Raw genomic sequence first — 25,076 nt, 5'->3', positions numbered from 1 at the left:
CTCTGTATTTCCTTAAAGTACATTTTTTAAAAGTCTAAAACACTTAACAAGTAGAGAAAGGATTCTTGAGACTTGCAGATTTCCCGGTCCTTAGGTGACATAGTTCAGTGAAAAGACCACAAAACAATAAATTTTTATTTAAAAAAAGATGATGAGAATATTGGACTGGACATGGAACAACAGACTGGTTCCAAATAGGAAAAGGAGTACGTCAAGGCTGTATTTTGTCACCCTGCTTATTTAAGTTATATCCAGAGTACATCATGAGAAATGCTGGGATGGAAGAAACACAAGCTGGAATCAAGATTGCCGGGAGAAATATCAATAACCTCAGATATGCAGATGACACCACGCTTATGGCAGAAAGTGAAGAGGAACTAAAAAGCCTCCTATAGAAAGTGAAAGAGGAGAGAGAAAAAAGTTGGCCTAAAGCTCAACATTCAGAAAACTAAAATCATGGCATCTGATTCCATCACTTCATGGGAAATAGCTGGGGAAACAGTGGAAACAATGTCAGACTTTATTTTGGGGGGCTCCAAAATCACTGCAGATGGTAATTGCAGCCATGAAATTAAAAGACACTTACTCCTTGGAAGGTAATTTATGACCAACCTAGATAGTATATTCAAAAGCAGAGACATTACTTTGCCGACTAAGGTTCTTCTAGTCAAGGCTATGGTTTTTCCTGTGGTCATGTATGGATGTGAGAGTTGGACTGTGAAGAAAGCTGAGCGCTGAAGAATTGATGCTTTTGAACTGTGGTGTTGGAGAAGACTCTTGAGAGTCCCTTGGACTGCAAGGGGATCCAACCAATCCATTCTAAAGGAGATCAGCCCTGGATGTTCTTTGGAAGGAATGATGCTAAAGCTGAAGCTCCAGTAGTTTGGCCACCTCATGGGAAGAGCTGACTCATTGGAAAAGACTCTGATGCTGGGAGGGATTGGGGGCAGGAGGAGAAGGGGACGACAGAAGATGAGATGCTGGATGGCATCACCAATTTGATGAACATGAGTTTGGGTGAACTCCAGGAGTTGGTGATGGACAGGGAGGCTGGCGAGCTGCAATTCATGAGGTTGCAAAGAGTTGGACACGACTGAGTGACTGAACTGAGAGCAAATATGATCTTTGGTAAGCCATCTGATTTGTCCAAGCCTCAGTTTCTCCCTTCTGTAAAATGGATTGAGCAAACATCTGTATTGCTTTCTTCATCTATGTCAGTATCCATCCTCTCCCAAATTCCTCCTTTCTATACACAAAGAATTCTAACTAACCAAGTCCTACTGAAATGACCCCAAAATGCCAGTATCTGGTGGATCATCAAAAAAATGAGTTCCAGAAAAACATCTACTTCTGTTTTATTGACTATGACAAAGTTTTGACTGTGTGGATCACAGCAAACTGTGGAAAATTCTTAAAGAGATTGGAATAACAGACCACCTGACCTGCCTCCGGAGAAATCTGTATGCAGGTCAAGAAGCAACAGTCAGAACTGGACATGAAACAACAGACTAGTTCCAAATTGGGAAAGGAGGACATCAAGGCTGTATATTGTCACCTTGCTTATTTAACTTATATGCAGAGTACATCATGAGAAATTCTGGGATGAAGCACAAGCTGGAATCAAGATTGACAGGAGAAATATCAATAACCTCAGATATGCAGATGACACCACACTTACAGCAGTAAGCGAAGAAGAACTAAAAGGCCTCTTGATGAAAGAGGAGAGTGAAAAAGTAGGCTTAAAACTCAACATCTGGTCCCATCACTTCATGGCCATTAGAAGGGGAAACAATGGAAACAGTGACAGACTTTATTTTTGGGGGGCTCCAAAATCACTGCAGATGATGACTGCAGCCATGAAATTAAAAGACACTTGCTTTCTTAGAAGAAAAGTAATGACCAACCAAAACAACATATTAAAAAGCAGAGACATTACTTTTGCCAACAAAAGTCCGTTTAGCCAAGGCTATGGTTTTTCCAGGTGTCATGTATGAATGTGAGAGTTGGACTATAAAGAAAGCTGAGTGCCAAAGAACTGATGCTTCTGAACTGTGGTGTTGGAGAAGACTCTTGAGAGTCCCTTGGACTGCAAGGAGATCCAACCAGTCCACCTTAAAGGAAATCAGTCCTGAATATTCATTGGAAGGATTGATGCTGAAGGTGAAACTCCAATACTTTGGCCACCTGATGTGAAGAACTGACTCATTTGAAAAGACTCTGATGCTGGGAAAGACTGAGAGGGGAGGAGAAGGGGACAACAGAAGATGAGATGGGTGGATGGCAACATCGACTCAATGGACATGAGTTTGAGCAAGCTCCGGGAGTTGGTGATGGACAGGGAAGCCTTGCATAATGCAGTCCATGGGGTCGCAAAGAGTTGGACATGACTGAGTGACTGAACTAAACTGAAATGCCTCCTTCTGTTTCTGTAGCATTAATCCAATGTCATCTTTACCCCTTGAACTAAATTAACAACTGTAGAACAGTGGAACTTCATACATTCTACTCTCTTAACCTAGAATAGAATAGAATTACAGTATTTTTTGTGTTTATTCCTTGATAGATATAAGTTCCCTGAAGAAAACAACGAAATGCCCCACCATATTTTATATAACTTAATACTCCTTGACGCTCTCTAAGTACAAAAGAAGTAGTACTTTAATTATAGACTGGTGGTAGTAATAGTCAAAGGCATAATCAAATGCTAAAAACAATCATAAAATTACATCATATTACCATGCTTCTTTTTCTTTTTTCTTGAAGGAATTTGATTCTGTTCTGTTAGTGGTTCTCAATTGTTAGGGGCTGTATATTGCAACCTCATAAATGGGAGGATTTCTTAAATACCCTTACCAAAACCAATCTGTAAACTTAGAAACTTTTTTTTTTTTTTTTGGAATTGGGTGGGGGAGCAGGCTCTGATGCTTCTCAGGACTTGAGAATGGAGATCCAAAACGGAAGACCTCTGATGATACAGAATTGACAAATCACTGACCTGGTTTGAGAAAGGGTTGGAACAGAGAGATTACAGCAGCGATAGATGCTTATTAACTTTGGGGTCAGTTAATTGGGTATGTGCTGGAGAAGGAAATAGCAATCCACTCCAGCACTCTTGCCTGGAAAACCCCATGGACGGAGGAGCGTGATAGGCTACACAGTCCATGGGCTTGCAGAGTCTGACACGACTGAGTGACTTCACTTTCACTTTCACTTTGGTCGCTTAGTGGTGTCTGACACTTTGTGACTGTAGCGCTCCAGTCTCCTCTGTCCATGGGATTCTTCAGGCAATATTATTGGAGTGAGGTGCCATTTCCTACTCCAGGGATCTTCCTGACCCAGCGATCCAACCTGCATCTCTTATGTCTCCTGCATTGGCAGGTGGATTTTCTACCACAAGCGCCACACAGAAAGTCCTAACTGGGCATAATGTTGATGAAAACAAAATGAATAATTTCAAAATTTAAATGATTATACCATAATTTGTATACTATTGACTATGTTTGGGGATAGAATCAGTCAATCAATGCTCCCACCTTTTTGATTTATGTGAGCTCATCCAATTAACACTGAGCTTTTTTTCCCTTACTTCCCAGGTGGCATTAGTAGTAAAGAACCTGCCTGCCAAGGCAGGAGGAGTAAGAAACATGGGTTCAATCCAGGAGTCGGGAAGATACCCTGGAGGATGGAATGAAAACCTATTCCAGTATTCTTCCTGAAGAATCCCATGGACAGACGAGCCTGGTGGGCTATAGTCCACAGGGTTGCACAGAGTCAGACACAGAGTTCTTTTTCACTAATAAACACTTCAGTGAGACATTTTCTCCTCTAATTCCAATACATGTTCTCTTAAAATTGGCAGTTTTTTACAATAAAAATAAGGCAAAAAGTATAAAACAAACATCATTAAATTATTTTGTGGTTTCATATGGAAATATCAATAACTTCAGGTATGCAGATGACACTACCCCAGTGGCAGAAAGTGAAGAGGAACTAAAAAGCCTCTAAACGAAGGTGCAAAGGAGAATGAAAAAGCTGGCTTAAAACTCGACATTCAAAAAACTAAGATCATGGCATCTGGTCTTTTCATTTGTGGCAAATAGATAGGGAAAAAAATGAAACAGTGACGGAATTTGTCTTCTTGGGCACCAAAATCACTGCAGATGGTGACCTCAGCCATAAAATGAAAAGATGCTTGCTCTTTGAAAGAAAACCTATGACAAACATAGACAGTGTATTAAAAATCAGAGACATCACTTGCCAATAAAATTCATATAGTCAAAGCAATGAGTTTTCCAGTAGTCATGTACTATGCTGAGATTTGGACCATCAAGAAGGGTGAGCACTGAAGAATTGATGCTTTTGAACTGTGGTGCTGGAGAAGACTCTTGAGAGTCCTTTGGACTGCAAAGAGATCAAACCAGTCAATCCTAAAGAAAATCAACCCTAAATATTCATTGGAAGGACTGATGCTGATGCTGAAGCTGAAGGTCCAATATTTGGACCACTTAATGTGAAGAGCTGACTCATTAGAAAAGACCCTGATGCTGGGAAAGACTGAGGGCAGGAAGAGAAGTGGACGACAGTGGCTGAGATGGTTGGATAGCGTCATCCACTCCATAGACATGAGTTCAAGCAAATGCAGGGAGATGGTGAAGGACAGGGAAGCCTGGTGTGCTGCAGTCCATGGGGTCGCAAAGAGTTGGGCAGGACTAAGCCACTGAACAACAATAAAATGGATCATGACTCCTTTGTCCTTCCTTTGTCTTTTCTGCCTTTAGAAAGTTGGATATAACAACAACAAAGAGAAAAATCCAAAAACATGTTTTCCCTGATTGTGTCACCCAATCCCTCTACCATGGAATCATATTGATTAAATCCGAGGAGCACAAAATACCTGGTTTCACTTCTGAAACACTGGTCATCATCAGGAGAAACATTTCTCATATGGGATGGGAGAGGAAGCTCAGGCAGTCACTAGTTTCCTTGAGATCTATGACCTGCTAGATCAGAATGGACTGAGCTCTTTCCTTTGGTCTTTCCTTTTTTTTTTTTTTTTTAAATTAACAATCTCGGGTTCGATCCCTGGGTCGGGAAGATTCCTTGGAGAAGGAAATGGCAATCCACTCCAGTACTATTGCCTGGAAAATCCCATGAACAAAGGAGCTTGGTAGGCTACAGTCCGCGGGGTCGCAAAGAGTCAGACACGACCGAGCAACTTCACGTTCAATTTTCCCAAAGAAAGTCCAAATAAGTCCAATAAATAACTTTACACTGAAGGGCCTGGGGAGAACACGCACGGGGGCCCACAGGTCCCTAAGCAGCCACAGGGCTGAGGCGCCCAGAGCACCAACGCCTCCGCCAGGTCACCAGCCATTTAGTCTTTCCAGCTGCTTCACGGAGCAAGTCCATCTGGTCAGCCTGGGGGCGAGTGAGGCCACAGAGCACAACTCAAGAAACGGTCATGAGCAAGTCTTCTGTCGAAGACCAGAGAAAGGCTTCAGGCTGCAAGTTCTTCAGCAGCGCATCTCCCCAGCGTGCTGAGTCTCCCTACGCAACGTCACGCCGGGAAGAGCTCGGGAGGGCTCTCTCCATAGAAGTCTTTGCTATGGGATCCCTACAGGATCTACGCTGCACGCTCTGGGATGAGGCCCTGCGTTTTGCCAAACACAATTCAGATCTTCAAAGAGATCTTCGACTGCCATGAAGAGGTTCTGGAATGCCACGGCTGCCCGGCTAAGGAAGCGCTCCAGGAGGAGTTGCTTGTCGGGCTGCAGGCAGCAGGAGACGCAGTACTCCTGGGCACTCCAGCAGCCACTGGACGAGCAGCCGTCACAGCAGTACTGCTTCGTGCCAGGGACGGTGACGTTGCCGCAGCCTGTCACCAGCAAATCTTTCCTCTCACAAACCTATCCTGAAAGTCGGAGACGAGTTCATCTGGAAGGAGGTGTTCCCCTTGAATGGAGTTCAGGCACTGGTTGCTGGGCTGACTGCTCTGGCCTGAGCTAAACTGCACTTTCCACGGGGGACAGGGTTGATCGTGGTCTTGGACCTGGAGGAGATTCAGATCTCTCACTGTGCTCTCCTCCCGCTTGAAGGTGCTGGTGAGGAAGTAGAGCAGCGAGAGCCCGAGACCAGGGTGAGCACCCACCTCTTCCGCAGGAGCCTGCGCCACCGCTCACCTTGCCACCAGGTTCCTCTTTCCGGCGCAGAGCGCGGCAGGCCCCGCAGCCCTCAGCCCAGCCAGCTCTTTGCTAGGCTTTTAGTATCACACTGACAATACTTTGACTTTTTTCATGCTTGTCTAAAAGTGTGTCTCCTTCTATTATGCTATCAACTTTCCGAGTAGAAGAATATATAATCAGTACCTGGCATACAACATAGCACATGGGATCCCATACCTGTTTTACTCCGGAGTACATAAATTAAGGAAGAAAACTCAGATGTTTTTCTTCATTGTTCTTTCCAGGAATCACTTCTCTTGGATCATTCAGTGCATTTTCAGGCCTGTAATTAAGGTCATCTGACGAACACAATTCTGCTTAAATGTACATTTTCCTCCTTTCTGACTTTATTTTCTTTAGTATAGTATTCCACAACTTGGATGAGCATAATTTGATTCCTTTTCACAATGTAAAGGTCTTGTACTCTATACAACACCCCATTCTTAACCTAATTATTTTGTTATTATTTCAAGGAAAATAAATATAGGCATCCAAGCAGGAAAAATTAATTTCAAATTTTTAAATTTAGTAAATTCCCTGGTAGCTCAGATAGTAAAGAATCTTCCTGAAATGTGGGGGATTTGGGTTCAGTGTTGGGGTGGGAAGATCCCTGGAGGAAAGCATGGCAACCCACTCCAATATTCTTGCCTGGAGAATCCCATGGAGAGGAGTCTAGCGGGCTACAATCCACAGGGTCACAAAGAGTCAGACATGAAGCAACTTAAGCACAGCACAATTAATTTTTTAAAAGGGTTGTTTCTTATTTACTTTTTATTCTATAAAAAATTGAAACTGATAGAATGAGTAGTTTTGAGCAAAAATGTTTATAAGCCAGTAGTTTTTAATCCAGAAATTGTTTTTTCTTATATTTGAAGAAAAAAAGATAAGCATTCTCAGATATTAAGGATTAAGGAAATATTCTACAAGTAGGCCGAAGTTGAAAGTGTTTCTTAAATATGTACTGAATATTAAAACTGCTTAATTATGAAATTTAAAATAAATAGTTTATGTGAATATAATTATAAAATTATTCAAATGTTTTTAAATATTGTGAGAAGACATAAATTACAAAACCCAGTAATTTAATTAACAACTTCATTTGAGATGTGAGATTATACTAACACAAAGATGAGAAATGCAAGTGATAACATTCGCAAATTATAAATGAAATAAGAATCAGAATAAATGAAAGATTAGTACAATACTTTTTTCAAATATGGGTAGCAAAGAATAAAAATGAAATGTTAATTTCTTTTACATTACTATTGGAAAACTTTCAAAGAGAAAGAAAAAAACTAGCTCATAAGATAAAAGACACAAAACACAGAGAACGCAAAAGGAGTATAAAAATTATGAATAAGTTGATTTCAGTAAAAATCAATAAATCTGTTACCAAAATATATACCAGTATTTTCATTCTTCTCACAAAAGACTTGTGACTCTTAGGACTTATAGGTTGGCCTCTCCATTAAAAAAAAAAATCTAACCATGTGTTTTGTAAAATAGACAATCTAAAATAAGTTGTTTGGACAGACTCAAAGTAAAAGATTGGATGAGATATTTAAATTTTTTATATTATATATGTATAGTATTTTATATTATTTTAATAAAATCTATAACTGTATCTATAACAGTGGTCAAACTTTATGGATAATTTAGCATTAAAACTGAACAAAAAAATAGAAGACTTAGAAATACATGAAATAATAGTGAAAACAAAGTAAAAGTACACAAAGTTGGTGAAAATAAATTAGAGTATGAAAAACTAACAATAAGAAACTGTTGTTGTTCAGTTGTAACTCATGTCCTGCTCTTTGCATTCCCATGAACTTCCCCTGTCCTCCACTATCTCCCTGAGTTTGCCCAAACTTATGTCCAGTGATGCCATCCAACCATCTCATCCCCTATTGTACCCTTTTCTTCCTGCCCTTAATCTTTCCAAGTATCAGGGTCTTTTCCAATGAGTTGGCTCTTCACATCAGGTGGCTAAAGTATTGGAGCTTCAGAGTCAGTCCTTCCAATGACTATTCAGGGTTGATCTCCTTCAAGATTGACTGGTTGGATCTCCTTGCAGTCTAAGGGACTCTCAAGAGTCTCCTCCAACATCACAGTTCAGAAGCATCAATTCTTTGGCACTTAGCTTTCTTTATAGTCCAGCTCTTACATTCATACATGACTACTGCAAAAGCTATGGCTTTGACCACAGGGACGTTTGTCAGAAAAGTGAGGTCTCTGTTTTTTAATATGCTGTCTAGGTTTCTTATAGCTTTCCTTCCAAGGAGAGTCTTTTAATGTCCTGGCTGCAGTCACAGTCCAGAGTGATTTTGGAGACCTAGAAAATAAAACCTGTCACTGTTTCCACTTTTCCCCCATCTGTTTGGCATAAAGTAATGGGACTGTACTACATGATCTTAGTTTTTTGAATGTTGAGTTTTAGGTCAACTTTTTTACTCTCCTCTTTCACTCTGATTCAGAGGCTCTTTAGTTCCTCTTTGATTTCTGCCCTTAGAGTGCTATCATCTGCATATCTAAGGTTGCTGATATTTCTCCTGGCAATTTTGACTCCAGCTTGTGAGTCATCCAGCCCGGCATTTCACATGATGTACTCTGCATAGAAGTTAAATAAGCATGTTGACAATATACAGCCTTGATGTACTCTTTTCCCAATTTTGAACCAGTACGTGGTTCTATGTAAGGTTCTAACTCTTGCTTCTTGACCTGCATACAAGTTTCTCAGGAGACAAGTAAGGCGGTCCACTGTTCCCATCTCTGTAAGAATTTTCCGTAGTTTGTTGTGATCCATACAGTCAAAGGCTTTAGCAAGTAAATAAAGAAGTTTTTCTGGAATTCCCTTGCTTTTACTGTGATCCAGCAGATGTTGACAATTTGATCTCTGGTTTTTCTGCCTTTTCTAAATCCAGCTTGGAACTTTTTGGTTCATGTACTGCCTCAAGCCTAGCTTGAAGGATTACCTTGCTGGCATGTGAAATGAGCACATTTGTATGGTAGTTTGAACTTTCTTTGGGATTAAAGTGAAAGATACCCTTTTCCAGTGCTGCCTGTGGCCACTGCTAAGTTTTCCAAATTTGCTAACATATTGAGTGCAGCACTTTAAAATCATCATCTTTTGGGATTTTTAAATAACTCAGCTGGAATTCCATAGAAACTAAATTTTCAAAAGAAAATCTTATGCAAAGAGTTTTTGGAAGAAGTAGGAAATTATCCTGCAATTATAGGATATTTAGAAAATAATTGTTAGAAAATAATTTATATAAAAGAATACATGGTCAAGGATTTTCCCAAAAGCAAGTGCATGGCTTTAAATATGTTTGTTATTAAAAATGCTAAGAACTAGATATTATATAAAACCTAGATAATATATCTTAAAGGAAATATATATATAATATACATATATATATATACAGAAAATAGAAGGAATAATAGAAGGAAATTAGAAATCATGTTCCAGATAAGTATATTTTGCTTAGTATGTGAATAAAGTGCTGGAGAAGACACTTGAGAGTCCCTTGGACTGCAAGGAGATCAAACCAGTCAATCCTAAAGGAAATCAACCCTGAATATTCATTGGCAAGACTGATGCTGAAGGTGAAGCTCCTATAATTGGGTCACCTGATTCAAAGAGCTGACTCATTGGAAAAGATTGATGCTGGGAAAGACTGAGGATAGGAAGAGAAGTGGGTACAGAGGATGAGGTGGTTGGATGGCATTATTGACTCAGTGGGCATGAGTTTGAGCAAACTCAGGGAGATAGTGAAGGACAGAGAAGCCTGGGGTGCTGCAGTTCATGGGGTTGCAAAGAGCCAGACACAACTTAGCTACTGAACAACAACAACAAAGTACTGTGAGGTTTTAGAGTGTAGTATATACAAGGCAAGTTTCTTATCTTCTAATATATTATGAGTTTAAAGAAGCTTCAAGATCATTCCAATAATGTTTTATCATCAGTCATCTCTATGTAAAAAACAAAACAAAACCTTCATAAACCCTAATGAAGACAGCAAATAAAATTATACACTTTAAAAGAAAAGGATATAACATCTGAAATAATTGTTAATACTACTCTACATTCGTTTCCAATCATAAAAACAATTGGCTTTTCAGCACTTACTCTCAAGTTACCAAGCCATGATATGCAACACTCTGAATAGAATCTGTCAGACACTGAGTTGTCTGTTCAAGCATGAGTAGATCTAGACTCTGGGTGTTTTGTATCCAGCAGTTTACCACTAGACAGCTGAAACAGGAATAATAAATTGAGTTTTGACATAATGTGGCAAAAATATAGGACTATATCAAATTTAGAGGAGACTTGGGATGAACAGAAAAGAAAAAATCTGATCATTCAGAAAACATGCTTTGACCTACACTGTAACACAGGTTTCAAGATTAATTCACAATGAATTCACATTGAATTCACTAGCCATTTAAATACAATGAATTCACTAGCCATTTAAATACATTATGTTCTGAAATTGCTGGATCATATGGCAATTTTACCTTTAATTTATTTGAAGAATCTTCTTCCTATTTTCCATAGTAGCTGCACACATTTACAACCCAACCAACAGTGCATGAGGGTTCCTCTTCCTCACATCTTTGCCCACACTTGTCTTTTCTTGTTTTGTAATAATAGCAACTTTATAATAGTTATTTTATAACTATTACATAATAGTTATAAATATAATATAATTGTATATGTTTTATAATCATATAATTTTTATAAGTATAATTATTCTATAGCTTTTATAATAACAACTATTCTGACTCGGTGTATGGTGATATATGATTATGGTTTCCCTTTTCATTTATTGATGATTAGTGATGTTGAGCATCTTTCCATGTGCCTGTTGGCCATCTATATGTCTTCTTTGGAAAATGTCTTTTCAAGTTTTCAGCCCATTTTTCAACTGGCTTGTTTGATTTTTTTGATGTTGAGTTGTGTAAGTTCATCTGAAGAAAACAAAAATTTTAAAAGATATATGCACTCTAACATTCATTACAGCATTATATACAATAGCCAAAATATGGAAACAAATTGAGTGTCCATCAACAATGAATGGATAAAGAAAAATGTTATTTCTTGGAAATATATAATGGAATATTTCTTATCCATAAAACATAATATTTTGTCATTTAAGACAAATGGATAAATCTAAAGGATATTATGCCAAGTGAAATAAATCAGAAAGACAAATGCCATAAGATCTCACTTATATGTGGAATCTAGAAAGCAAAACAAAACAGCAGAGAAATGGACTCATAGAAACAGAAAACAAATGGGTAGTTGGCAGAGGGGAGTGAGATGGGGAGACGGGTGAAATAGCTGGAGAGGATTAAGAAGTACAAATCTTTAGTTATAGAATAAACAACCAATGGGGTTGTAATACAGAGCATAAGGAATATGGTTGATAACATTGTAATAACTTTGTATGGAGACAGATGGTTACCAGCTTTAACATGGTGATCATTTCATAATGTAAGGTCAAATCACCTTATTGTACAATTAAATATGTACAACATAATATTGCATGTTTACTATATTACGGTATAAATAAATAAAACTGTCATGTTCTAACCCTCTGTTTAAATTTAAATTTATTTTTAATTGAGGATAATTACTTTACAGTATTTTACTGGTTTCTGCCATATTTCAACACGAGCTAGCAATAGGTATATGTATGTTCCCTCCCTCTTATAACATCTGATTTTGTTTTAATTTATAAATTTTAATTTAATTAATGAAGAAATACTAAACATATGAATGCTTTCTTATACATTTCATGTTTTCCATCCATGAAGCTTTTGGGTTTCTCTAGGTTCTGTAAGTCATATGTAATATATGAGGGAAGTATGCAGACGCCAAACCTCTGTCTGCAGAGACAACTTTTTCAGGAGATGGAAACAGAAACAAAGCTTGCTAAAAAGTTTCCAGGCCTGGAAGTCCAAGGAGTTGGGTTGAAATTTGACCTCTGTAGAACTGAGACTATGGGGTAATATTTAAAAGCAAAATGTGGGCTTTAAATAACATTTCACATGCTGGCTATAGAACGCGGAAACAACTTCTGGGTGTCCAGGACATCTGAAGTCTTTAACAAATGGTAACTTGCAAATCAAGTCAGATGTGGGACCAGACCAAGAATAAAAAATATGACACTGCACTGTTATGAAAAGGAGTGAAATTTTAAGTCTTCAGTTTCTTGGAATTAGGGTTTTTTGTTTTGTTTTGTTTTTAGTTTTAGAAACACACACACTATAAGCACAGGATACTACTTGTCATTTTTTCCTCCGAAGTAAGGTCTTTTTACGTTTCAAGGGCATAGGTAACAAATTTATTTTTAAAAAATCTTTTAAAACTCATGTTCTGAATAAGTACCTTTTGCTTAATATAGAAGTAAAGAACTATCAGGTTTTAGAACATGGTATGTACAAGGCAACTTTCTTATATTCAACCTTACTTTAACTCATCTCTTTCATTACCCTGTCCCACCTGTAAAGACAAAGTTCACAGCTCCAGTAAACTTAATTAAGCTGCAAAAGGCACAACTGCTCCATTTTTACTCTTCTTCACTTCTATTAAATTATATTTGCATTTAAAGATATAAAAAATTAGAGCTGAAAGCAACCATAAAATCATCCCTATTGCCCTGTGAGAGTTGGACCATAAAGAGGGCTGAGTGCCAAAGAATTGATGTTTTCTAATTGTGGTGCTGGAGCAGACTCTTGAGAGTCCCTTGGATAGCAAAGAGATCAAACTAGCTAACCCTAAAGGAAATCAGCCCTGAATATTCATTGGAAGGCCTGATGCTGAAGCTGAAACTCCAATACTTTGGCCACTTGATGTGAAGAGCCGACTCATTGGGAGAGACCCTGATGCTGGGAAAGACTGAAGACAGGAGGAGAAGGGGACGACAGAGGATGAGATGGTTGGATGGTATCACAGACTCAATGGACATGAGTTTGAGGAAACTGGAAGATAGTGAAAGACAGGGAGTATGGCATGCTGCAGTCCATGGAGTCTCAGAGTCAGACATGACTGAGCACCAAACATCAATCCTTTGCCCTAAGTGCTACCTGCATAGATGATTAATAAAGCAGGGGAAAAATCAAATGTGTTGATTACAAGCTGATCAAAAATACCACTGATTTTCCCTTTGCTTTGCTCACTGGTGATGCACGTTTGTGGGAGAATTGAGCCTCTTCATTTCTGAGTCTCTGGCTCAGTGGGGAAGGTGAATGCAGTGAAGTCAGACTGGTCATTGACTCACTGGTCATTGCTGTAAAGCAACCAGTCTCAACACTGTATGGGGTTCACCCTGTTAGACAATCTGCTGCAGGTTGCCTTACTGCAGGAAAGGTGGACTATTGGCTTCTCACCAAACATCTTTAGTGACCTGGTTTTTCTTGGTCTCAATTACAAGTCCCTGGTCCTGGGACTCTGATTCATCCAAAGAAAGTGATTGTATAATATTATGCACTGAATGCTTTTGTCCCCCCAGAGTGCATGAAACCCTAACCCCTAAATGTGATGACATTTGGAAATCTGGCCTTTGGGAGATAATTAGGTTAAATAAAGACATGATGGTAGGGCCCCAGTGATGTGATTAGTGCCCTTACGGGAAGAGGAAGGTACATCAGATCTCTCTCTCTTTCTTCCCCTCTCTCTCCCCTCTATCTCTACCAAAAAGGACACAGTAGGAAGGGGCTACTTGGTAAGCCAGAAAGAGAATTTCACCAAGAATTAAATCTACCTTGATCTTGGACTTCCAGTTTCCATAACTGCAAGAAATATATGCCTTGTTGTTTAGTCCACTCAGTTTATTAGATTTTGTTCCAGCTGCCTTAACTAAGAACAGACCTAGTGCCAGGCGAAAACACTTTCCCTCATCCGGCTTGGATACCCTAAATGTCTCTTTTAAAGCCTTGAATACTCAGAGGTGACCCTTTTTCTCCTGAGGACTATTAGGTGGGCCTGGTAGTCATTCTCCACCTGCCCAGCTTATTACTTTTCTTACCCAAACCCCTCTAATCAGGATGATAGACACAAGTGTTTATATGATATGCAAACCAAGAAGATGAAAATAAGTCATAAGCTGTCACATCTATTAGTGAGGAGTTTAACAGAATCATGCAGTTATAAAGCTGAGCTGTAGCTTGGAGATCACCACTATTGCTTTATTCTATAACAGAAGAAAGTAAATCTCAATAAGGATAGCTTACCTAAATTCATATCATCGGGGTAGAAACAGGCCCAAGAATAATATTCTGTAAATATATTTTGCTCAGCTCATTTTATGCTTTAAACAACAATTTTTATTGTATAAAATGTCAATAAAATGATTAGCTTAATTTTTTCAATTGCACACATGTGCTACTAAAGCTGAAACTCCAGTACTTTGGCCGCCTCATGCGAAGAGTTCACTCATTGGAAACGACTTTGATGCTGGGAGGGATTGGGGGCAGGAGGAGAAGGGGACGACAGAGGATGAGATGGCTGGAGGGCATCACGGACTCGATGGACGTGAATCTGAGTGAACTCCGGGAGTTGGTGATGGACAGGGAGGCCTGGTGTGCTGCGATTCATGGGGTCGCAAAGAGTTGGACACGACTGAGCGACTGAACGGAACTGAACTGAACATCCACCCTGGTCTCATTTCTTAGGGTTTGGAAACACTGATATTACCATGTGTACTTACTATTCTGCCGCACGCTGCAATTACAGCATGACAAATCAAAGCCATAATAGTAACCATGGCTTCTTGTTCTTCTAATTTAAGTTGTCATCTCCTAAACCAAATGTCTTCCACATAAACTGAAGCAAAAATCAGGCAGGCATGTTGACATGCCCTTGAAGATGGAGAGATAAACAAGGCAAGTTGTGACTTCAGCAAAACACAGCCCACTGGTAGAGACTGACAGCTGCAGGAAGTCTGTCAGAAGGAAATAAGTTGGGCTGCTCTCTAAGCTGCTATAATCAGAAACCAAATTCTCACAACTGAGCAAAGGATGTAGGATCATTTCTTTTGGGAAGAATTAAGGAAGATTTCAGACCAGAGGTTTCAAATGGTAATTAGAATTTAGAAGAAAAAAAAGCAGAAGAAGGCATAAGAAAATAAAAGAAATGCTCTGAGAAGGAAGTGCCTAGAGGTGGACAGTGACAGTATTTTTCCAGTGAGCAGTGACCAGGTCAGCATTGCAGAGGGTCACGGAGAATGGATTGGGTAGTCGTTAGATCAATAACTGGGAAGGCAGGTCAGAGTCAGCCAGATCATGGAGGACTTATAATCACATGCTAAGGAGTTCATTTTAATTTCGTAAACAGGGGAGCCAAGAAAAATGATCCTTAGCAGAGTAATAATCAGGTCTCCATTAATTACAAAATCACAACAATGAAAGCAAACAGAGAGTAATAGCAAGCAATTTGCTGATAGTCTCCTTGCTGTTTATGTAGACAGTCAGAATCTGTCCTCCTGAGTCCTCCTGTTTATCACCAGTTATCAGGGCAATCTTATCACCAGAGTTATCTTTTCATTGTGATCTGCTTAATCTTTTCAGAATCTGCTGATGTTTTCATCTTTGGCTGCCAAGATTCTGGCTTGGGCTTGAGTCCTCCCTTAACAGCTCCTTGGCTGCCCTTCTCCATTCATCCATCACATGCTAAAAGTCCATCCAAAATCTGCAGTACATCTCACTTTTTCCATTTCTTGTCGTGCTCGTGTTACATTGGCCTCTTGTACACCTGAAAATTAGATTCAAGCAATTTCTGGTTCTGATGTTTCAAACACTTCATGCCTTTGTGCTTACAGAGTGCCCTTCAGAGCCCTGGTTGTACCCTTCTTGTTGAGTCTGGATTTAGGGAGTTTTCACCATGAAGATGCAGCCTATCAAAAAGAACAAAGGATCACCTTGGACTTGTCTGTGAAGTTGAGTTAGAGAATGGCAAGCTGATGATTAATATGCTGGATTATTCCCAAAATTGACTATTACCTGCCTCCTCTCCCCATAAACATTTTTCATGAATCTTAAGCCAGCTTAACTAACTAGTTACGTGTTCTGGTGGTAGCTTCTGTAAATAGCAAAATCTTTTAATTTCATGAAAAGACAGCATTTAAGTGAAATATGCAAATACCTGTTTTGATAGAGAAATTCCTATTTTCGAGGATAAATTCCTCTAAAAACTCACCTATTCCTTCTCTCTCTCTCTCTCTCTGCCCACCTACTTATCTTCCCATTTTTCATCTCTAACCGTTTATCCCAAATGACCCCCCCAGCAATTCAATTGTTTTAAAGATCAGAGGAGATTTCTTAGAGAAATAGGCCCATTTTAGAGATGAAAACTGAAATACAAGTAAGCTATATTTTAGATTTGCTTGTGAAGGTAATTACAAACCTACTATAGAAACTCAAAGCTCTCAATCCTCAGTCCAGCCGAGAAAGTTTTAGCCCTGATTTATAAATTAGCTTGAAAGAGATGATGATTCTTTCTCCTGCCTTGGAAATAATCTTGGTTTCTGGCTAAGAAATCAATTACATCATATCAATTAACTCAAGGACAGAAAAACTTGTCTAAAACTTGGCTGGTCCAGCACTTAGGAAAAAAAAAATCCAGCTTTGATTCAAAGAACCTCTTATACAAATGAACTAGCCTCAGTAGCCACTACAGAATCCTATCATTTGTTTAAATATTCTTGCACTAAATTCTCAATTTAGTAAGTGCTACATAGGCATGATAATTTAGTTTTGAGTACTCAGAGAAACATTTTCATTCAGTTTAGAAAATAATTTCAGTTTGTCTGTATATAGAGTATTGTTACATATATATTGATAATTTTTGCTCTGCAATTTATTTTCATTTTTGCACAGGTTTTTTCAATATTTTTAATTACAAATCTTGTTTTAATTTCTGAACATTATAAAAATAACTCTCAAGAACATTATTACATTTGCATTAAAATTATATCCATCATTCATTTTTTATGGAAATTGTCAGAATTTTTGGCATTACCTTTACTAAGTGTGGAAATTATCAAGCACATGAATGATAAATAAAAAAGAATAATAAAATGATTTATTATTTATGAAGTAAATTGGAGGTGATTTGTTTTACATAAAGAGATATGGCTTTGGAATAAGACAGACTGAACTTGACCATATATCAGGCTTAGTCAAGTCATTGCACATCTCTTCACATGAAATATGGGTTTCTGATTACAATGATGTTGTAACAAAAAAAATAATGTTATGAATACAGCAGAAATTTCCTAGCTCAGGGATGGTTCATATTATGTGTTCAAAAATATTAGTACCCTTTCTTCTTCCCCAGAATATGTGCTATTGTAGTAATGCCTTTCATATTAACCTTACAGTTTCACTAGAAGTGACCATTCTTAGTTTTAGTAAGTTTGCAAAATCAATGATAGAAGAAGGAATCCGTTTACTTCTTTCTAATTGCAAAAGCATTTTGCCAGTAGAGATATAAAAAGAGGGATGCTTTAAATTATACTATATTTTACTCAGCCAACTAGCTCAGCATTTTATGGGGATGTAATCCTAATTTTACTTAACTTAAAACAAAAACTCAAGGTTGTTTTATTAAGCCAGAAGAAGCTATTGCTTATTTACATGTCTAGCATTTACTTGATTGAACATTAATGAGCTCTTATTTTTCTGAAGTATTTTATGTTGTGTTTCCAATCCATCTTGAGAACTCAACAAAAATGAAGATTTAATGTTAAACCTACAGAGAGACATCAAAGTAATTTACTAAAAAAAGAAAAATTATAGAGGAGGTTAAAAGGGGAAAACAGAAGAGGAAAAAACTTAGGCTGAGGAGATCAAGAGAAAAGTGAAATGAGTCAGAAGAAAAGTAATTAAATATTGAATGTTCAGTTGTCTCACAAAATTAGAGACAGGTTAATTCAAGCTCTAAATATACTGATGTAAATGTAACTATGTTGCAATCCAGGTATGTAATTTCAAGAATCCATTAATGTGCTTTAAAAAAATACACATGTGAACAAGAAAAGCCTGTGTCTTATTAAAATTTGTTCATATTTGAACACAACCTGAGATAAATTCTAAGCATCAAAGACCTTCTTTACCTGAAAATCACTCAAAGCAGTAGAAGATTTAGTGAAGACAGGAAGGTCTAACACATTGGAGTAGGTATTATACATGTTCTTTTTTAAAAAACACATACCTGTAATTTGTAATTAGATCTAAATTCCAAGTTAATTACTTATTATGTCAACATATTTTATCTCTGATCTATAAAAATTTTTACTTTCTCACTAGACTGCCAACTCTTTGAGACAGAAGCCATTATAATTCTCTTGCCTTTCCTAGAGAACTGAATACAGTACTTAGCATAAACTAGCTAGTCCATTTATCATTAAGGAACCAAACTGCATGTGCTGTGTCCATGACTGCTTAATTTGCATTATAGGAAACCACGAACACAAATAGAGAGAACAGTGAATCTTAGAGGGAACTGAATAATCTGCCATGTATATTTTATTACTGAAGCCCATCACCCACTGTCTTTTACTCCATTTAGCTTGTTTTTCTCTTCCTTTATTCTACATTTGTTTCTGTATTTTGTGCTTTCGTACCATTTTACTCTATTATCCTTTGCTGAATAAAACCTGGAAAAATTTGGGGGAAATAATGGAAATAGACATGTTTTAATGCTACACTGGCTAGTATTTGCACAAGCTTACAATGGCACCCCACTCCAGCACTCTTGCCTGGAAAATCCCATGGATGGAGGAGCCTGGTGGGCCGCAGTCCATGGGGTCACTAAGAGTCGGACACGACTGAGCGACTTCCCTTTCACTTTTCACTTTCATGCATTGGAGAAGGAAATGGCAACTCACTCTAGTGTTCTTGCCTGGAGAATCCCAGGGACGGGGGAGCCTCATGGGCTGCCGTCTATGGGGTCGCACAGAGTCGGACACGACTGAAGCGACTTAGTAGCAGCAGCATATATATATATATATATATATATATATATATATATATACACACACACACACACACATCTCCAAATCAAAGTGTTAGTCACTCAGTGGTATCTGACTCTGCAATCCCATGCACTGTAGGCCACCAGACTCCTCTGTCCATGGGATTTCCCAGGCAAGAATACTGGAGTAGATTGCCGTTTTCTTCTCCAGAGTGTCTTCTCAACCCAGGGATCAAACCCAGGTCTCCCACTTTGCAGGAGGATTATTTACCTCCTGGGCCACAAGGAAAACCATATATACCATATATGTATATATATTGCTATAAATACATTTAAGTTTTGTGGGCATTTTATAATTATTCAGTGAAATGAATAAGTACTGAGTCTTGACTGGGTGTAAGTCAGAGTCCCATTTGTAAAGCAAGTATTATGAGCACTTATAACAGACAAAAGATTGTAGAAGGGAAGGAAAAATCCACTAGAGGAGCCATTACAAAAAACCTTGAATCTATTTCTTTAACAAGCTTACAAAAGGATAGTCTTTTGCCATGACTTTGGCTGTATAACAAAGTAAAAAATGATTTATCTCTCTGTTTACCAATGTTTGGTCTTGAACTTAAAATAATATTCCTTTTTATAAATTTACTCTCAAAATTATTACTTGGTTGTTTAGACAATATAGAAAATGTTGGATATAGTAGAGAAAAGGTGAAATCAGATGCATGTTGGACTAAGTAACTTAAAATGTTTTCCAAACACTTTTGGTTCTAAAAAATCTAAATTTATTTTCTCGGAAATCAGCTGCTTGTTTATATTAAAAAAACATGAAGTCATTTTCCAATCTCATTTAATTCCTATTGCTTTTTAAGAACTATTTATTATACTGAGAGACTGAGTTTCTTTGAAATTACTGTTTTCTTTAACATAGAAAGAAAAATAACTGAAAATATAGTAGGTATGCTGCTGCTAAGTCACTTAGGTCGTGTCCGACTCTGTGAGACCCCATAGACAGCAGCCCACCAGGCTCCTCTGTCCCTGGGATTTTCCAGGCAAGAGTACTGGAGTGGGGTGCCATTGCCTTCTCTGATAGTAGGTATAGGTAGCTCTTTATGTTCATTTATACTTGTTGAAATTTATGACATTATTTTGGTAAGTAGGTAGAAATCTAGTTTCCTTGAAGATCCCTTGGATAAGCAAAAGAAATTCTAGGTAAAAGTGTTATTCAAGTCAATGAACCTCAAAAATGTAATTTTAAAAAACGGTATCATTAAATTCAGCTGGTAAAGAATCCACCTGCAATGCAGGAGACCCTGGCTCAATTCCTGGGTTGGGAAGATCCCCTGGAGAAGGGATAGGCTACCCAATCCAGGATTCTTAGGTTTCCTGCCTGGCTCAGAACCTGCAAAGCGGGAGACCTGGGTTTGATCCCTGGGATGGAAAGATTCCCTGGAGGAGGGCATGGCAACCCACTCCACTATTCTTGCCTGGAGAATCCCCATGGCCAGAGGAGCCTGGAAAGCTACAGTCTACGGGGTGGCAAAGAGCTGGACATGTCAGCAAGTAGGCACAGCGCACACAGCACCATTATGGAATTGCAAAAGTACCATCTTCCCACCTGATAGGTCAGTTTTATCCATCATAAAAAGGAACTAATTTAGAGGGAAAAAAATGACTTTTGTACACATAAATACCTTACACTTGGAAAATTCAAGTACAAATAGTGATACTAAAACTAGTTTTCTGGTGAGTATAAATTTTCTTCATACATCTATGAATGAATTATATATTCATCATTACTTCATTCTTTCAGAAAATATTTACTGAGACAATTATATGTGTCAAGTATCATGGGTTCTAGAAACCTAGTGATGTCAAGAAAGGGTTTCTTCTCTTGTGGAGTTGACATTACAATGGGAGACAGCAGATCATAAATACTGCAATTTCACAAGAAAATAAACAGTCCATAGAGTACATAATGATAGTGAGAGAAAGTACATTTAGATAAGTTAGTCAGAAAAGCTTTTCTGGAATGAAGAGGGTGAGCTGAGATTTGAAGGAGTCAGTCATGGAAAGATTTGGAAGAAGAATTCCTGGAAGAAGGAACAGGTATGAAAGGCATTTAAGGAGAATAATCTCGGAGTTCTCCCATAGTCAATTAAAGGCAGTAAATTTTAGACATTTTTCCATTGCAACGTAGATTCTATTTTCCCTCGCCTTAAATTTAGGTAGGTTCCAACTGCTTTGACCAAAAGAGTGTTGCAAGTGTTCCAGACTAGTCTCTCAGAGAACTGGCAGCTTCCGCCCGATCTCCCAGAGCCCTTCGCAGACATGTAGCTCTAGAAATTCTCCTGCAGAGAACACTGGGAGAGTACAGACGAGAAGCAGGAGCAGATGGAGAGGAGCCCGACTGAGTTCAGCCTTCCTGACTGCTCTTTCATGGCCCCAGCCGCAGGACAGAATCTTTTTTTAAAAAAAAAAAAAAAAAAAAAAAACCTCCCAAGGCCATTTGAAAACACCATGAAAAACAGAAGCATCATCCAGCAAAGCTCTATTGGGATTCCTGACTCACATGTGAAAAATGATAAGATAGTTGTTGTTTTAAGCCACTGAATTTTGGAGAAGTTTATTATGCCATAAAGGGTAACTGGAACATTTCCTAGAGCTGAAAAAAGATCAATATGGTAGGTGCATAATGAATCAAGGAGTCTGTGATATGAAACGAGGCCAGACATTTTACTCAAGTTTCCCTGGAATGCAAGACTGAGGAGGGAGTATTATTCTTACCTTACAAACATCTTTAGAAATACATTTCTGCAATTTTTTTCAGAAAATAGGTTTTAGAGAGGTAAGAGTATAAATAATCAGGGAGACTGGTTTTCAAAAAACCATTGTAGTCAAGGTATTGTTCCATTTAATTCTCTCAACACCTAAGCTAGCAACTTGCAATGTCTTTATTTTACAAACAAGCAGACTAAGGAACACAAATAATTAAACAATTTGCCCAGTGTTGTACACATAATAAAAGGTAGGAGTATAATTGAAAGCCAGACTGATTCTAAAGTATTGGATGTAAAGTCACCAAACCAGAGGTTCTCAAAGAGTGGTCCCTGGACCCGCAGTATAAGTCATCACATAGAAATCTACTATACATGTAAATTCCTGGGCCCTACCTCAAGACCTACTAAATCAGAAATTCAAGAGTGGGACCTGCACTCTGAGTTTTGACAAATGTTCCGGGTGACTCTGATGCAAGGCCAAACCTGTCTCTGAGACAAAGAAAGATAGAAGACTCAGAGTTGAACTGAAAGGGAACTTTGGTATTTGAGGTTTGACCAAGAGACTGAAGGAGGATAAAGAAAATGAAGAGGGGTCATTAGTGGAGTAGAAAGGAACCCAGGAGACTCCGATGGCAGTCAAGTCAAGAAAGGACTGTTTCAAGGAGAGATGGTTCCATTTTTGTCAAAGGTCACTGAGCAATCAAGTGAGGGAAAGACACACCAATACCAGTGGAATTGCCAGGATAGGTTGAAGCTATTAGTTACCTTGAAATGGGTTATTTTGTGGATTGGTGAAGAAAGCTTGGTTGGAATAGAATAAGGAAAGAATGGAGAAGCAAGAAGTGAAGTTTTTCTATGAAATATAGAGATATGGTATAAGAGAAGTATTTTAAATGTGTGTTTTTTCTTTAAGGAAAAAAAAAAAGATATTAAGGCTATTTCATATACCATGAGAAACCTTATCTAATGTAGAGGAAACTGAAGTTGATAAAAAGAGCAAGACACAATTATTATAGGAGTAAAAGTTCTTATGTGGACAAGAGTAGGGTGTTTGTCCTCAGTAAGATGACAGACTCTTCTTAATAAGAGGTGAAGCAAAGAATCTTGGAACAAATGAAGACTGTCTGAAGACGTGGTGGTAAGGTGAAGAGGGTCATGTCAGCGAGCTTACAGCTTATCAGTGCTCTGTTCTGATGTCATATGTCGGAGTCGGGAGTATCATGAAGAGAAGGTATAGAATAGCTTAGAATGTAGGGATGCTGATGTAGGAGAAGAATGCAGAAGAACTACTAGGCAAAGCTAGAGACCATCCGGAATTTGTGATCATTAATTTAATATGAGGACATTAAGAAGAGGCTTCCCCCCCGCCCCCCGCCCCCAGGGAGCTATATCCAAGGCTGAGTTCTTTCCTGGTTAATATAATGAAGTGAGACAGGAGAAAGACTGTTTACAAGAAAGTGATTATAGCAGTGGACCATAGAGCCACTATATGATTTCACTGTAAGGAGGAAATTGAACTATAAAGAGGATGCGTGAAGTACATTGGAGATTCGAAGAGGTGAAGTTCATAGAGGGGTTGGAGAATTGTGGGTGTAGGAGTACTGGAGCAGAAAAGAAAAAATCTGACCCGATATCTGATCTATTCCTTCAGCTCTGTTGCCTGTGCTTCGTCATGCTGGCCCTGCACCTTCCTAAAAGAATGTTTACTACAGCCTGAAATATGCATGACAGCCCATTCTCAAGGTTCTGACCGTTAAAAAGTAAAATACCTTTCCATTCACATAGAGATTAAAAAGTTGCAAAACAGGAAATAGCAATTGCCTTTTTGGAGGTTAATGGGACCATTTTGACCAGACCTAGGTGGACAGCTGCAAGAATAAGGAATTCCTGAAAGAAGTATACAACAACCAGTCATAGCTCCTCCTTGTTTTAGTATTAAAAAAGTCTGAATTCTAACTAAGGTAAGATGGTTATTTGAGACACTAGTTAACCATTTTCTCAGTCTGCTGGGTTTTCAAATAAAGTCACTATTTCTTGCCTCAACAACTTTTTTTTAGACTTAATGATCTGTTCTGCAGCACTGTGAACTTGGACTCAGTAACAGTACTAAGTAAGCCAGATGGACAGCAGGGACTCAGATCCTGACACAGAGTTTGGAGTTTATATAGTCATTACTGATGCAGATATACAGAAAAGATCATGGGAGTAGGGTGCTAAGGTGAGGAATAAAACATCACTGGAATGAGGAAGTTAAGTGTGGAGTGAACAAAATGTCAAAATGTCCGTAAAGGAAAAAGCTGATGGCAAGAATGATGACATAAGCAGCGATTAAATGAGAATAAATGAAGCTGGCACTTCAGTGTGTATGTGCCCATGCATAAATATAAAACAGATGTTTTAACTTTCCTTCCAAAATGTAAGGTTCTTGAAGGTAAGGTCCATGGTTAATGTTGGTCTTTCCTGTTGTGCTAAATCTAGTGTGTTACATATAAGATATAAATATATTTAAAATATCTAAATATCCCTCTAAAATGATATGGATAAAAAGCAATTGCTAGCAATTTAAGAAAACGAACGAGCAGGATAGAAAGTTTTTAAAAGTAAATAACATTTATTTAAAACCTGATAGGCATAAGCAACTACTAATTTCCTACAAATATATTCTTACATCAGTCTTAAAAGAACACAACTCTGTAATTTGTTTCATTTATTCTGCCTATGACTATGCTCAAGGATAGTACTGTTACTAAGTACAAGCTCATAATGTTTGCCACAGAACAGGTCACTAAATCTTAAAAAAAAAAAAAAAACAGAAAGAAAGTTAAAGAATTACTTTTAAGAATTGCTATGTATAAAATCGACAAGGAACTAGTGTTGGGAAGGACCTAGCACAGAGACGTCTACTTCATATTTTGTAATAGCCTAAATGGGAACAGAGTCTGAAAAAGAATAGATATATGCATGCTGCGGCTGCTTACCACTTAGTTGAGTCCAACTCTCTGCGGCCCCTTGGACTGTGACCCGCCAGGCTCCGCTGTTCATGGAATTCTCCAGGCAAGAATACTGGAGTGGCTTGCCATTTATCTACTCCTGAGGATC

General features: G+C 38.3%; 1 pseudogene; it reads right to left on the bottom strand.

Annotated features, from left to right (window-relative positions):
• Positions 1-5,557: 5,557 nt before the first annotated feature.
• On the bottom strand, positions 5,558-7,372 carry LOC120860412 (annotated as a pseudogene).
• Positions 7,373-25,076: the final 17,704 nt, after the last annotated feature.

This window comes from Oryx dammah, unplaced genomic scaffold (assembly GCF_014754425.2).
Source record: "Oryx dammah isolate SB20612 unplaced genomic scaffold, SCBI_Odam_1.1 HiC_scaffold_11072, whole genome shotgun sequence".
NCBI lineage: Eukaryota > Metazoa > Chordata > Mammalia > Artiodactyla > Bovidae > Oryx > Oryx dammah.
The sequence above is the reverse complement of the archived record's forward strand: the minus strand, read 5'-3'. Positions and strand labels throughout refer to the sequence as shown.